General features: G+C 37.1%; 1 protein-coding gene and 1 long non-coding RNA gene across 3 annotated transcripts in view; one reads left to right on the forward strand and one right to left on the reverse strand.

Annotated features, from left to right (window-relative positions):
- Positions 1-4,569: 4,569 nt before the first annotated feature.
- On the reverse strand, positions 4,570-11,036 carry LOC108523300 (uncharacterized). The gene is made up of 3 exons (XR_001883785.1): positions 10,953-11,036; positions 10,690-10,790; positions 4,570-4,656 (listed from the first exon to the last, which is right to left on the reverse strand). It is a non-coding gene; the product is annotated as an uncharacterized LOC108523300 (long non-coding RNA).
- A 734-nt stretch (positions 11,037-11,770) lies between these two features.
- Positions 11,771-12,485, forward strand: part of KDM3A (lysine demethylase 3A) — a 52,800-nt gene continuing 52,085 nt past the window's right edge. The window contains exon 1 of one of the 2 annotated variants that reach the window (XM_017863824.1): positions 11,771-12,071. The gene's annotated coding sequence lies outside the window, so the exon portion shown is untranslated. Of the gene's footprint in view, positions 12,072-12,117; positions 12,468-12,485 lie in introns of those variants that run through there. The other variant, XM_017863825.1, reaches the window with a different exon arrangement.

The raw sequence follows: 12,485 nt of genomic DNA on the forward strand, positions 1-12,485 counted from the left end.
CTGAGCACGTGACCCAGGAGATGGAAGCTAGCTTATCTAGTACCCACCACTGCCAGCAACTCTGATGTCTTGACTGGTGGAGGTGCCACATGCAGAGCTCACCTCAGGGAGTGGGGACCAAGGACCAGCTGATTTGACACCTACTGCCACTTGTGCTGCTGCCCCTCAAACTGGCAGACCCACCATACGTGGCATGGGACACTCTTCCACTCCCAGGACTGGAGAACTGGCTGACCTGGCAATTTCTGCCCCCAGAAAAGCCACACTGTTGCCTCCACAAATGCTCATAGTCTAGGCCACTCATGCACTTTCAAATACCACTGATGTTAATTATAGCCAAAGAAATCATATGGAGACTACATTGCTGTGCCCAGGCACAAACAAAGCCAAAGCACCCTATCCAACTGACAGTATAGAACACACAGAAAAAAAAAGTCCTTCCCAAAAAAGCTACTCCATAAAACTGGAAGAGGTAATTGCTCCACCAGATGTGCAAATATCAGTGCAGAGACATAAGAAAGACAAAAAAAGCCAGGAAACATAATATCTCCAAAGGAGCACAATAATTCTCCAGTAATAGACCTCCCAAAAAGGAAATCCATGAAATGTCAGACAAGGAATTCAGAATAATGACCTTAAGGAAACTCAGCAAGACACAAGATAATACAGATAGGCAACTCAATGAACTCAGAAAAACTATTCATGATCTGAAAGACAAATTCAACAAAGAGATACATTTCATTAAAAAGACCAGACATAAATCTTGGATCTAAAGAATTAACTGATTGGAATTAAAAAAAAAACAAAAAAACAAATGAGAGATTCAACAATAGATTGGATCAAGCAGAAGAAATAATTTCTGACTCAAAGACAAGTCTTTTGAAATAACCCCATCAGACCAAAAATAATAAAAATAATAATATTAAAAAAAGAATAAAGAAGGGATACAGGAGTTATGCGACACCAATAAGTGAACAAATTTTCACATTTTGTGTGTTTCAGAAGGAGAAGAGATGGGAAAAGTCATATAAAACATATGTAATAAAATAATAAATTTATGAAAACTTTCCAAGTCTTGGGAGAAACATAGATATCCAGATCCATGAAGCTCAGAGGTCCCTAATAAGTCCAACACAAAAGGTTCTCTCTGAGGAACATTATAGTCAAACTGTCAAGAGATAATTAAAGACAAAGAGATAATTCTACCAACAGCAGGAGAAAAGTGTCAAGTCACATGTACAAAAATCCCTATTAGATTAACAACAGATTTATCTGCAGAAACCTTACAGACCAGGAAAGAATGGGAAGATATATTGAATACTCTGGGAGAAAATCCAAACTCATAGCCAAGAATACTATATCCAGAGCAAACATCCTTCAGAAATGAAGGAAAAATAAAGTCTTTCCCAGACAAGCAAAATCTGAAGGAATTCATCACCAGTAAGCTGGCCTTACAAGAAATGCTTAAGAAAGTCCTACATCTTGAAGTGAAAAGATGATAATTAATACCATAACACATGGAAGTATAAACTCAGTGGTAGAGCAGATGCACAAATGAGAAAGTAAAGAGAATAAAACCTTATCCCTATAGAAAACCACCAAATTGCAAAGATAAACAAAATGAGGACAAAAAACCAAAAGCAAAATATATACAAAACAACCAAAAAAAATTAACCAAATGAGAGCAATTAGTTCTTACCTATCAATAACTTTAAATGTAAATAGATTAAATTCTCTAATTAAAAGGTATAGATTGGCTGAAGGGATTTTAAAAAGGCCAAACTATTATATAACATAAGCTGCCTTTGAGAAATTCACTTCACCTATAAAGACACAAACAGACTAACAGCAAAAGTATGAAAGAAAGATATTATACACAAATGTAAACCCAAAAGAACCAGGAGTAGCTATACATATATCAGATAAAATAGACTTTAAGTCAAAAACAAAAGAATACAAAGAAGGCCATTCTATAATGATAAAATGACTAATTCAAAAAGAAGATATAACAATTGTAAATATATATATGCACCCAACACTGGAGCTTACAGTTATATAAAGCAAATATTATTATATATTATGTATAAAGGGAGACATAGACTCCAATGCAATAATAGTTGAAGGCTTTAGTATCCCAGTCTCAGCATTGGACAGATCATCTACACAGAAAATCAACAAAGAAACATCAAATTTAAACTGCACAATAGGGCCAGGCATGGTGGCTTGCACCTGTAATGCCAGCATTTTGAGAGGTTGAGGCAGGCAGATCTCTTGAGCTCAGGAGTTTGAGACCAGCCTGGGCAACATGGTGAAACCCCACCTCTACAAAACTACAAAATTAGCTGGGTGTGGTGGCATGTGCCTGTAGTCCCAGGCACTTGGGGGGCTGAGGTGGGAGGATCACTTGAACCTGGGAGGTTGAGGCTGCAGTGAGTCATGATTGTGCCACTGCACTCCAGCCCAGGCAACAGAGCAAGACCCTGTTCCAAAAATAAACAAATAAACTGCACAATAGACTGAATGGACCTAACTGTTATTTACAGAACATCGCATTCAAAAGATGAAGAATACACATTCTTCTCATTACCCAAGGAACATTCTTCAGGATAGTCCGGATGTCAGACCATGAAACAAGTCAACCAATTTTTAAAAATTGAAATTATACGAGTATCTTTTTCTGACCACAATAGAACAAAATTAGAAATCCAGGACAAGAGGAACTTTTAAAACTGTACAAATGCATGGAAATTAAACAGCATGCTCTTAAACCAATGAATCAATGAAGACATTAAGAAACAAATTTAAATATTTCTTGAAACAAATGAAAATGGAAATACAACATACCAAAACATATGGGATACAACAACAACAGTACTAAGAGGGAATTCATAGCAATAAATTCTTACATCAAAAAAGTAGAAAAGTTTCAAATAAACAATCTAATGAAGGACTCCAAGAAACTAGAAAAGCAAGAATGAAACCCAAAATCACACAAGGAAAGAAATCATAAAGATCAGAGCAGAAATGAATGAAATAGAGACTAAAACAAAACTAGAAAGGATCAACAAAACAAACAGTTTGCTTTTTGGAAAGACAAAATTAACAAACCATTAGCTAGACTAAGAAAAAAGAAGACTCAAAATAAATAAAACCAGAAATAAAAAAGGAACATTACAACTGATGCCAGAGATATATAAAGGATTATTAGAGACTACTATGAACAACTATATGCCAACAAATTGGAAAATAAAGAGAAAGCAGATAAATTCCTGAACATATACAACCTACCAGAATTGAACCAAGAAGAAATAGAAAACCTGCACAGATGAATAATGAATAATGAGACTAAAACAGTAATAACAAGCTCTCAACAAAGAAAATCCCAGGACTGGATGGCTTCACTGCTGAATTTTATAAAATATTTAAAGAACTAATACCAATTCTTCTTAAACTATTCCAAAAAATTGAAGAGAAGGAAATTCTGGCTAACTCATTTTACAATGCCAGCATTACCCTGATACCAAGACCAGCAAGAATGCAACAACAACAAAAGAAAACTGCAGGCTAATATCCTTGATGAACATAGATGTGAACCTCACTAACAAAATACTGGCAAACCAAATTCAACAGCACATCCAAAAGATTATATACCATGGTCAAGTAGGAGATATATCCCAGTGATGCAAGGAAGGCTCAGCATATGCACATCAATAAATATGATACGCCATATTAACAGAATGGAAAGAAAAACACATATGATCATCTCAATAGATGCAGAAAAAGCATTTGATAAAATTCAACATCTCTCCATGATAAAAACTATAAAAACTTAGGTATGGAGGGAACATACTTCAAAACAATAAAGGCCACATATAACAAACCCACAGCCTACATCATACTGAGTGAGGAAAAGTTGAAAGCTTTTTCTCTAAGAACTAGAACAAGACAGACATTCCCACTTGCACCACTTGTATTCAACATAGTACTGGAAGCCATAGGCCAGGCCAGAGTAATTATGCAAGAGAAAGAAAGGGCATTCAAATTGGAAAAGAGGAAGTCAAATTGTCCTGTGTGCAGATGACATGATTTATATATTAAAAAAGGTCTAGACTCCACCAAAAAACTCTTAGAACTGATAAATTCAGTAAAGTTGGAGGATATAAAATCAACCTACAAAAATCCAAAAATCAAAAGTGAAGGTGAGGTTGGATGCAGTGGCTAACATCTGTAATCCCAACGCTTTGGGAGGCCAAGGTAGGAGGATCACTTGATGCCAGGAGTTTGAGACTAGCCTGGACAACATAGCAAGATCCTGTCTCTAAAAAAATGAAGGTGAAATTAAAACTTATTGAATAGATGAAACCTGAAATAATTTATCTCCAGCAGGTCTCAACTTCAAGATATACTAAAAGAAGTTCATTAGTATAAAATAAGAGCCAGACTTTACCTGAAAGCTGCAAAATTTAATGGTTTAGATTTACGTATAATAAACTTATTTAAACTTTTCCATAAGAAGAAAATTAAGACAACTTATTTGAAAACAAAGATGAAGTTTCATCTTCCAATTGACTTTCTCATTAGTTTCTTCCAAAGTAAGGTCTTAATGTGGTGACTGACACTTTTTTCATAATGAACGCTTTCACAACATTGTATAGCCTGTGGTAAGTACAAAGAGAAAGGAAGACATATTTAAGAGCTTTTCTATCAGTATTAACTCTTCCCGGTTCAATTGTGTTCTTTTTTTGTCTATTAAGCTAAAATACAAACCAACATTGATATTCACTTTCCAATATGTTAAAACATAATGTTACTTATGAAAAGTATTTTTCATGTAATTGTGTTATGTCTTGTGTATATACCTCAAAGTCAAATCAATGGCTTTCATGTATGTTCTAAAACAACGTAAACAACATAAAATTAATAACATCCTTAGTTATAAACATAAGATGTTTTGCCATTGCTGCTAAATGCCATTTTGTACTTCTTTCCTTATGCTCTCTGTATTGTATTAAACAACTCCCAGTGCTGTTAAACTGCTCTGATTTTAAAAAACAAAAAAAGTAAAAACCTTGACATCGAATACATTTTTTGGTTAATCAAATCATATACATAGAAACATGTAATGCAACAGAGCTGAATATATATCAAATTTTTGACTTAGTATTACCAATAGCAGAAATGCACAGTAAGCAAATATGTTATTATTCCCTTTATTTGTCCTTACTGATATCTAAATTACTGAAAAAGGTATGAATCTATTTCTTAAGCCTGATTAGGCTGAAGGGAAATTATATCAGATGGAAGTCTGGTTTTGCAGGAAGGGATGCAGAAAGAGTAAAAATGTTGGAAAATATAAAGAGCAGAAAAGGAACACAAATGAAACACAAAGAAATGTTATCTAAATCCAAACATATTCATTGTAGCCAAGAACTGAAAACAGTCCAGATATCCATCAACAAAGCATGGACATACTGACCAGGCACTGGCTCACTCCTGTAATCCCGGCACTTTGGGAGGCCGAGGCAGGTGGATCACCTGAGGTTAGGAGTTCGAGACCAGCCTGGCCAACATGGTGAAACTCCATCTCTACTAAAAAACTACAAAAACTAGTCAGGCATGGTGGCATGCCCCTGTAGTCCCAGCTACTTGGGAGGCCGAGGGAGGAGAATTGGTTGAACCGCGGAGGCAGAGATTGCAGTGAGCTGAGCTAATGTCACTGTACTCTAGCCCAGGCAACAGAGCAAGACGCTGTCTCAAGACAAAACAAAAAACAAAAATAGCGTGGACATACAAGCTGTGGCATATTCAGACATCAGGTACTACCCAGCAATGAAAAGGAACAAACTTCCTAGAGACGTGATCACCTGGATGAATCTCAAAAACATGTTGAGTAAAGGAAGCTAGGCACAAAAGAGTATATATTGTATTACTACATTTAAATTAAACAACAGGCAAAGGTAATTTATGATGATGGAAACTGGAACAACAGTTACTCTGGGAAGGAGTATTAACGTAAAAAAAAAGCATGAGGGAATATTTAGGGGTCATGGAAATGTTTTGTATCAGACTTGGGCAAATCTTTTCTATAAGGAGCAAAAGTATTAGTATTTTCGGCTTTCAAGGACATACAGTCTCTGTTATAACTACTTAAGTTTACCCCTGTAGCATGAAATCAGCCATGGATAAAACATAAACAAATGGGTATGGCTATGTTCTATTAAAATATTTTTTTATAGCTGAGTTCGTGGCTCATGCCTGTAATCCTAGGACTTTGGGAGGCCAAGGCAGGTGGATCACTTGAGCTCAGGAGTTCGACAGCAGCCTGGACAACATGGTGAGGCTCTATTTTAAAAAAATTATTAATAAAATAAAATTAAAACAATATTCTTTGTAGACACAAAGAATATAATAAGAATATAATAATTTGTCACCAATTATATAAAATTTGAATTTCATATAATTTTAATGGGTCACAAAACATTATTGTTCTCGTTTCTCCCTCATATATTAAAGAATGTAAAAACCGCTCTTGAAAGGCTGTAGCAAATTAGGCAGTGGAACAGATTTGGCCTGTGGCTGTAGTTTGCTGACCCCTGTTCATATCTTGATGGGGTGTAGGTTATTTGGATGTATGTAATTTATAAGCTGATAAAAATGTTAAGATCTATGCATTTCTCTGGATATAAATTATTCCTCAACAGAAAAAGTCTAAAATACCCAGAGGCAGGAGCTTAGCGCTGACACTCTGGGATGACTTCATTAATTGTCACATGTGCTTTGCATTAACAGAAATAGCATAAGACATTTAGATTTCCACATAAAACACGAGTTATTCTTGTGCTATTTAAGGGAAGCAGATTTAGGCAAAAATATTGTGCTCTAATTGTTTTGAAATTGAGAAATCAAGGTCAAGCATATTCCAAATTTTCTGTTGCCAACTTTCTTAAGGCATTTGGGAACTTCTGATGTCCTCTGAAGCTATGGTTGACATAGCAGGTTAGTGTCAGGATTTGACTGGAATGTATATGCTGGAGCTTGGATAATTTTTACTAACCAGTGAAAGTGATTTCTAGCAATACTCAGTGGCTAAAATATATTCTTTGGCAGTTTCAATATCCTGATGCTCAGTCCTCCATCTGTCTTGACTTCAGTGTATCCTTTGACCTTACTGCATGGTCTTCCAAGTTGAAATTCTTTTTGGCTTGTTTCTAGAATGCACCTCTCACCTGGTTCTCCTGCTGCTTCTAAGAGATTTCTTGGTCTTTTCAGCGCCCGTTGCTGGTCCCTACATGAATGCCCTCCTCACTCTCCCTGGGTTCTGACATCCATGTCAGACCACTCTCCTACACAGACACTCTTCTCCCCCTCCTCAGGCTTTGTTACTCATGCCAGGCCTTCTTCTCATGTAAACAGTCTCTTCACTCTGTTTGGGCTCCAACATACCACACCAGGCTGTCCCCATTCATGGATGCCCTCCTCACCTCACTTGGACTCTAGATACCCCAGGCTGGGTTAACCTTTTGTGTGTCTACCCTTCTCACCCCACTTGGGCTGTGACTCCCTATACCCAGCTATTACTCCTTACTCTTTAGAGCTCTAACATCCCATGGCAGACAGCCTCTCCTTATTAACACCTATCTTGCTCTGCCCCTCCTAATGGCCTCAAGACTGAAATGTTCAAAGAGGAAAGGAAAGAGAAAAAAGAAGTAGAGAGGAGGGAATTTAAAAATATTTTATTGGCTTTTAAAATATGTAGCATTTTGATCTACCTGGAACTTATTTTTGTGAATGTTGGTGTAGGAATCTTTGTCATAGTTACATTATATACATTTTTTTTTTTTTTGAGACAGGGTCTTGCTCTGTCATCCAGGTTGGAGTGCAGTGGTGTGATCTCAGCTCACTGCAACCTCTACTTCCTGAGTTTTAAGGTTCAAGTGATTCTTCTGTCTCAGCTGCCTGAGTAGCTGGGATTACGGGTGTGCACCATTACATTCAGCTAATTTTTATACTTTTAGTAGCGATGGGGTCTCACCATGTTAGCTAGGCAGGTTTCAAACTCCAGACTTGAAGTGATCTGCCACCTCAGCCTCCCAAAGTGCTGGGATTACAGGCGTAAGTCACTGCGCCTGGCTTATATATACATTTTTAATGGATAATCAACAGACCTCAAAGCATGTATTGCATAGTTTATTCTTTACACCCACTAGAAATATTATGTCAATCACAAACTAATTTTTAATATATATTGTATCTGTTTCTTTGTTATCTTAATTACTTATATATTTATGTCTTGATGTTTTTATTTGTTGTTTCATTAGAGGAGAAATGACATATTTATCAGATCATCTAAGGAGATAGAATTTTCATCTTCTTTATATATGTCAGCAAAGTCTAATTTTCTTCATATAGGTTGTGTTCATGTATTAATTTTTAGGTATTATGTTTTATTATCATTAATGGTTTCTATTTTTCTACTGTATGTTCTAATTGATGCTTGCTAAGGAATAGGAATTCTTTTGATTTTCATTTGTTGATCTTTTACTGCATTATCTTTTTGACTCTTGTTTTAATTCTAATAATTTGTCACTGATGTTTTTCAGTTATCTACAAATGTTTTGGGCTTTTTCTTCCATTCCAATGTTTACATTGCATTATTTTTCTTGTCTTATTACATTAGCAATTACCCTCTATTGTAACTTGAATAGTAGTGACAGCATTGGGCATCCTTATCTTGCTCCTGACTTTAATGGGAATTTTTCTAAAATTTTACAATTAAGTATGATGTTTAAGTATATTTCTGGTAGATACCCTTTACAAAGTTATAGAAGTTTTCTTCTCTTTATAATTTGCTAAGAGTTTTTATAATGAATGAAAATGAAATATAAAATTTTGGTGTATCTATTGAGATAATCATATGTATTTTCTCCTTTGTTAATGTAGTAGATTCCATTAATGAGATTTAAAAATTAAATCTTAAAAGTAACATCCGAGTATATTTACCTTATAAAATGTGAGAATTACAGGGAGTGGGGAGATTGAGGAGATGTTGGTCAAAGGACACAAAATTTCAGTTAGGAAGAATAAGTTCAAATAATCTAATGCACATCATGGTGACTATAGTTAATGTCAATGTATTGTATATTTGAAAATTGCTAAGAGTGGATTTTAAGTGTTTTCACCACACAAAAAAAGATAAGTATGTGAGCTAATGCATATGTAAAATAATTTGATTTAGCTATTCCACAATGTTTATCTATACCAAAACATCATATTGTACACCATATACAGTTTTACCTGTCAATTAAAATAAGGTGAAAATCTGAAAAAAAGTACAAAAAATACGTACTTATAAAAAATGAGAATTACAAATAATGTGTGTTGTCTTTGACTAACACTCCTAATTCTAGTGTGCACCCCCTAATCCCAGTAACCATTACTGTAAGGTTGAATAACCATATTTAACAGAACATATATGCTGTTGTTTTTGTATGTGTATTTTGAAATAGTACCAAATGCAAATTTCTTTTCATTCATAATGTATTTTGGTAACTATTTTTATTGGATCATCTAGCTGCTTTTACTCCTTTACAAATCCTCTACATCTTTCCAATATATGCATTACATTCCACTTATTATTAATAATTTTATTTATTCCTTCTCCAACTGAAGTACATTTAGATTATTTGTAGATGTTTTCTTGTTCATATGTGTGTGGGTGCTTTTCTCTGGTGCATAACTGATATTCCCAGGTTTTAGAAAGTTTAAAAACATTTTAAAAAATTATGAGTCATATTGAATGTAAGTGTAAACTTATAATATTCTTAGTTTTCTATGTAACTTAAAAATACTCTCAAGATCACAAGTGTTCAATGTGACTGCATGCTCTATTTAGCCTTGACTAAGGTGAATACATGATTTTTCTTTTAACCTGTCATGGTGAATTTGAGTAATTTTCTAATCTTGAAGTATCTTTGTATTCATATAACACTAATTAATCATAGCAGTTACCTAAAAGATATGCTGCTGGATTTAATTTGCTGGCATTTTATAAAAGAATTTCTCATCTATGTTCCTAACTATAATTGAACCATAGTTTTTCTTTCTTATACTCTCCCGGTTCAGAATTTATAAAACAGTTTGGGACTTTTATAAAATGCATTGGATATCTTTCCATCTTTTCTAAGATCAGTAGAATTTTTCCCTTGTTTTTCAGATTAATATTTAATTACAATTATCTAAGTTCTCCATATCTTCTCTTGTATTTTAAATTGGAGTTGCATACTTCTGAGATATTTGTCTTCTATTCAGATAACAAATTGTCAAATTTGTAAAATTTCTCATCATTCCTAGCATTAGCTTAGGATAGGCCATGTTTTTAGATTCATAATAGTTCATGAGACCATACTGTCTTCATGGACTTTATCCTTTAATATGAAATCCTTTCTCTTTTGATACTTTTAATTATATTAATATTGCTATATTGCTTTCATTTGGCTACCATTCGATTAAATATTTTAGTCCAATATTTTCAAGCTTCCTGTGTTGTAAGAGTTTGATTATGGCCAATTTATAGCTGGATTTTCCTTTTAATCCCAATTGTCTTTTAAATTTGTGAGTGAAATTAACCCATTTATATTTATTGTAAATACTGATGTTTGGACTTACTTTTCACATTAAAAACATTTTTACCTTATGTTCCAGTTTCTTTTGCTTATCTCATTCCCATTCTGCCTTCTATTCAGTCGGATAAGTTTTTTTTTTCATTTAGCACCTCCCTTCCTTTAAATGGTCTGCAGATCATAAATCAAATTCAATTCTTGTGTTATTAACTTTAAAAACTTAAAAGTCACATCCAGAATATGTATATTGAAAATTAACATCCAGAGTTAATTTGCATCTATAATCCCTTGTATGTTTCCAAACATTCTCTGATTATCCCTTTTCACACTTACAAAATGGAGGCATGAGTTCTTCTTAAGGATTAAATGTGATGTAATGTCAAACACCAGCCTTTATGAACATGTCTTCAATTTCTTTATTCCATTTCTTTTTCATTCACTCAAAATACTTCAGGTCCAGGGCACACAATCACCTCTTAACTGCTTTGTCCTTCAAAGTCACCTTCTCTTTTATCTCTTGCATCATTCATTATGGCCTTCAACTACTTTAAATTTCTTTGTAAGTCTCTGAATACCTTCTCAATCCCCCTTTAGAGAAAAAAATCCCATTATACATTTATGTAAAGGTCTCTTTTGCTCTAAATTTAATGAACGTCATTATCCAGTAACTCCACGCCTTTCTTCATTTATCCTTCAAAATGGCGGACTTTAGACGTTCCACGATCAGCACCACGTGCGCCTGCGCCTCTCGCAGCCATTTCGCCCAGCAGCCTAACCTCCATGAGGCGCCTGCGCACGAGACTCCAGCGCACTGTTGCTCCTCCCTCTAGCTGAGTACGCCTGAAACCGCACGTTCTCTTCCCTTCCCTCCCCCGCTGACTCTGCACCGCCCTCACCCTTTCCTGTGAGATTCTTCCGCGAAGTGGAAGGCTCATCTTCGGTCGACAGCCCACGCACTTGAAGAACAATCCAATAGGCAATTACAGCTCAGGATCTCGCCATTCAGTCTTATCTATGCGCCACGGCAATTTTCCTCCAGGTCCCAAAGTTGATAACCGATTTCGCGGGACTTTTTTTTGCATACTGTGAGGCAACAAATGGAAAGAATGGGTCTGTGGCGGAGGGATCACTGGCTTATTCTCTGTGTACTTTAACCTAATGGGGGTCGCCCGGGAGTCGGAAGGGGGAGGGGAAAGGGAGGAGGCAGCCAAGGAATTGTTTTTTTCTCTGGCCCCGCCCTCTCCCGACCGGCCAATGGTGATGGTCTGTTCCCCCCGGAGCCTCGCCCAGCTCTTGTGTCTCAGCCAATGAGCGGCGGAAGCGGCTCCGAGGGGGCGGGTCCGTGAGGCTGTGCGTGTCTTGTGAGAGCTCTTGAACCAAGTCAGTGCTGGAGTCGCCTGGGCGGCTGGAAACGGCTGCTGCCGCGGGTGACTCAGGGAGACGGGAGGCGGGGTAAGAGCGCCGCGGCCTCGGCTGCGGGGAGAGGGGGAAGAAAGGTGAAAGCGCTGAGCGCGCGGCCCCGCCGCCCGTTGGCAGCGGCGCAGACCCGGGGAGACAGGCGCCCAGGGGTCGGGGGCCGGGGAGCTGGGCGCCGGGGCGGGGCGGCGGGGCAAGTGCGGAATCGCGGGCTCGCCCACCCTCCCCCGCGAGGCCGCCCGGGGCGGGGACTCAGCCGCCCGGGACCGGCGCTCTGCACCGGGGGCCTTTTCTTCTAGGGGCTGAGGGCTGAACACTTTCAAATCCACTCGAGCCGCAGATAATTCTTCCCTCACTCTGTCTGCGTTTGCGTTTGAGCTGTTAGAAAAGCCGAACTTGGGAGAGCGAGGGTCACGCGGCGCTGGGGCCCGGGTGTGTGGCAGGGGAGGG

This window comes from Rhinopithecus bieti, unplaced genomic scaffold, assembly GCF_001698545.2.
Source record: "Rhinopithecus bieti isolate Rb0 unplaced genomic scaffold, ASM169854v2 scaffold_74202, whole genome shotgun sequence".
In the NCBI taxonomy this organism is placed as follows: domain Eukaryota; kingdom Metazoa; phylum Chordata; class Mammalia; order Primates; family Cercopithecidae; genus Rhinopithecus; species Rhinopithecus bieti.